We start from the raw sequence: 4,210 nt of genomic DNA, 5'->3' as shown, positions 1-4,210 counted from the left end.
TAGCAATTTGTTTCATTTATTACCCTTTCATTGACAATCCAAAAGATATGCTCGGCTGGGCGTGAAATACAGTTCCTGTTTCCAATCGTAACTTAAAATTCAAAAGCAAGTTGTAGAACGTTGAGTTAGTGTTTATAAGTGGTCAATGTGTGGACAAAAATTGGAAAACGAAGACTATTCGTATTATTGTATTGTTTTACACTTTATTTTTACCAAAATATGTGACAAGTAGTGAACAACAGAAACTTTCAAACAGCAGTGTGCCTGTTACCTATTTAAAAATCGTAAAAATGTATATGAATCCATTAGAACCGTTTAAGAATGTATTCATTTGTGACTCGAAAGTACTCAAATTTAACTATCTGGAACACTACCCCCCATAATAAATTAAAACAGTGCTACTAAAAGTGAAGTTATGTTTTTTGTTAAATATGTAATATATTAATACCTACCTTCTAATAACATACAAAATGAAAAATCAATCCTTATCCACTCTCACACATGTATTTGTCTAATATTAACATCAAAAACGAAATAATTCAGACCAAAATAGACACCAAGTTATTGGAACAATACACACCATCCCTCGGTAACTGCACATATGTTATGTGCATTTGCCATCTTCCAAGAATCAGCGAGCAGCCTGTTAGCCACATGTCCAGCTGTAACTATGATACCTACAGTCTACAAAAGCTACCCTTTGGATATTTTATTTTACTTTGTTAACCAAAATGTTGACACAGTGCTTTATTCATTTACTTTTTTATTGTTTACTTTTTAGCAGGAACACTTGACAAATTATCTACTCTGCTCAGTGTTTATTTTTTTTAAATTTATTGATATAATTTTAAGTTGCTAGAATTTAACTCGTCCTTGTGCTGTGTAGCTGCAAGACGGTTGGTAATCTAGCTTCAATATGTAAATGTCGTCAACTATCAAATATCTATTTTTTTCAATGGGGCTAGAATTTCAATCGTCCATGCACTCAGTAGCTGCAAGACTTGTTATAATCTAACTCCTATTTTTTAAAAACAAGTTTTTTTTATTTATTTTATTGCCGTCCAAGCACTAAACTTCATTGTCAAATTAAAACATAATGTAAATGGGAGCTTGATTTCTTACCGTCCATGCTCTCTGTAGCTGCAAGACGTGCTGTAATTTAGCGCCTATCTGTTATAATGTAAATAGATCATAATTGGAAACGAGGAACTAGAATCTCAATCATCCATGCGCTCTGTAGCTGCAAGACGTGCTGGGATATTTATTTACTGTACAGCGCCCTTGAAGTGATTTTTACAAAAATGACACTGCATAAATTATTCATCGAAAATAATAATAATATCATGGGTGATCCCGTGAGTTAGATTCGTTCTGACTGTGACACGGTACAAATTATTACTGCATGAACACATATTTTTTCTACAAATCACAATTTACCCTGCAATAAAAGCCGAAACGTAGGAATGAATCCAACTTGCACGGGATCACCAAAAAATATACATATTGATAACAGTGACCGCGAAAATCTACACACCTATTGGTTTATACAAATTTATAAACAAATGTAAAATGACATACCAAAAATGTTATGTTAAATGATATTGTCGAGATATCGATTTCTTAATAATTAATAAATAATTCCAGTCTGCAAAGATTTGGACATACTCAAAACATTGTCGATAATATCCCAGATAGCAGTGAAACTTGGTACAAACTTGATTTAAGTTTGATGGAATGTTGAAAAGGAAAATTTGACGCGACAAGTTTTTATCAAAAGTTGCTGGAATATTGTTGTGACAAATTTGAAGAGACAAGTTTTGACAAAACTTGCTGGAATCTTGTTATGTCAAGAATGGTATTTCAAAATCCGAAAGTCATATAGTGATGATCAACACATTGCCATATTCATAAAAATATGAAGAGAATTCCTTTTTTTAATTTTATTTAAACTGTTATATTTAATCCCAAGACTTTTCTACAAGACCGATTTTTTTTTGGCACCACAACAGGCCGTGAGGCCCAATTAAAGTGGTGAATTACAGCACGGTACGCCCAGCCTTAAGAAAAATCACATTTAATTTTTGTGTTCTCACCAGGAATCGAACCTAGAACCTTCCACGTGTGAGCCAAATGTCTTAACCACTACACCACGGAGGCCGCCGAATTAAATTAGTGCATTACAAATATCCAAAAAAGTGGTTAATTCCAAACAACATTCAGATTGGCAATACCATCAAAGTCATAGAAAAATGATATATTTCACCGATTTTGTCCGTTACCCACGGACAAAAACGGTGAAATATATCATTTTTCTATGACTTTGATAGTATTGCCAATCTGAATGTTGTTTGGAATTAACCACTTTTTTGGATTAACCAAGATTTTTTTTTCAAATTCAGGATTATGGATATTCGAGCGTTTACAGGGCTTATGACCTGTCATTGGCTGGGTTAAGTGGCCACTTTACGTACTACAACATTCCCCATTCCGCTTATTAGCGAATATCGACACAGGTAACATTTTTGATTTTTGTATATGTATAAATTCTACCTCATCTCTGTAGGGATATTAATAAAAATATATACCTACTCCCCCTTGGGAGAAATCCAGATTTGTGTATGTACAAAATACACGTACCAAAAATAATGTTGTGTAATAAGATCTGGTCAAAATATAAGTAAAAATAAATTGCAGAGTCATCTGCAGGCGATTACTAGTACTTAATTTAACTCGGAAGAGTCTTAAATACATAAAATAAAGTAATATGCTAATTAAAAATACTTAACTTCAATATCAATACATAGATGGCGCTCCAACTCGCTTGTGAATGGTTTCTCATTTAATAACATATATACAAAAGTCAAAAATGTTACCTGTGTCGATATTCGCTAAAGCTAGGGTTTCCTAGGACAGCGGTGCCCGTATTTTAACGGCCGTAGTGAACGGTGATGCGGTGGATAGCCGTCGTAACGTCGACTAGAGAGTGGTTTCCTAGGAAAACGGTGTTATCAACACCATTTAACACCGTTTCCCTAGGAAACCACTCTCTAGTCGACGTTACGACGGCTATCCACCGCATCACCGTTCACTACGGCCGTTAAAATACGGGCACCGCTGTCCTAGGAAACCCTAGCTTAACAAGCGGAATGGGGAATGTTGTAGTACGTAAAACCCAGCCAATGACAGGTCATAAGCCCTGTAAACGCTCGAATATCCATAATCCTGAATTTGAAAAAAAAATTCTACCTCATCTCTGTAGGGATATTAATAAAAATAAAAAAATAAAAAATACGTTTAAACTTATTAATTAAAAATAAACATAGAATATTAAATCATTAAACTAATTTATACTTATGAAGATTAGAAAGGAATCATTAATTTAAAAAAATGGAAATGATTCGCCTCCTAGTGAAGTGGTTGGCGCGTTCGCCTACCATACTTGAGGTTCTAGGTTCGATTCCTGGCAAGGTGGATGTAAAATTCCTTCAAACATATCATAAAATAATCGCTGATACGTTGCGATTAGCGCACTGGTGCAGTGCCTTAAGTACCACGAGCGCGGATTTGAAAATGATGGCGCAAAAGTTAATTAGAGTTTTAAGTTAATATGTAGCAAGTTGGAATAATTTGCGCGTGTACGAATGAAGATGTATGAAATTTGAAGAAGAAATGTTTGTATGTATCACAGGGGAATTAATTATGCGTTTTATTTTTTTAAGTTTTTAAAATACAAATATTATTTTAATGGCCATCGATTTGCGAATTATTATTAAAAAAATGTTATGTTTTCCCCAGCGGAAAACATGGGTCAATATTTATTGTTAAAGTTATTATTTTCAATAGAAAGGGTTTTGGAATTCCGGGTAATTCGCCGCTCGGTCATTTGAATTTAACCCGAGGTCGTAATTGACATTAACAATGGACGAAATATTTGTGGATACCTAGTAACGGCTCAGGTAAATGAGAGTTTATTTTAATGTATTTATTTGTAAAGGTGGTAATTAAAATGGGGTTCTTTTCAGAATTGGCTGGCATGAACTAAAAGGTTATATTTAAATGCATTATGTCTGAGAAACCCCAGATTAGAGAAAACAATAGATCGTATTGAAAAGTTATATTTAAATTCGTATTGAAATATTTTGAAACATCGCCGCGTTTTTTCCCAATACAAACAAGGTTGATTTTATAATCTAAAACGAAAATACCTGCT

The sequence above is a fragment of the Micrasema longulum genome, unplaced genomic scaffold (genome assembly GCF_059751315.1).
Source record: "Micrasema longulum isolate JH-2025_06_02 unplaced genomic scaffold, ASM5975131v1 h1tg000629l, whole genome shotgun sequence".
In the NCBI taxonomy this organism is placed as follows: domain Eukaryota; kingdom Metazoa; phylum Arthropoda; class Insecta; order Trichoptera; family Brachycentridae; genus Micrasema; species Micrasema longulum.
The sequence above is the reverse complement of the archived record's forward strand: the minus strand, read 5'-3'. Positions refer to the sequence as shown.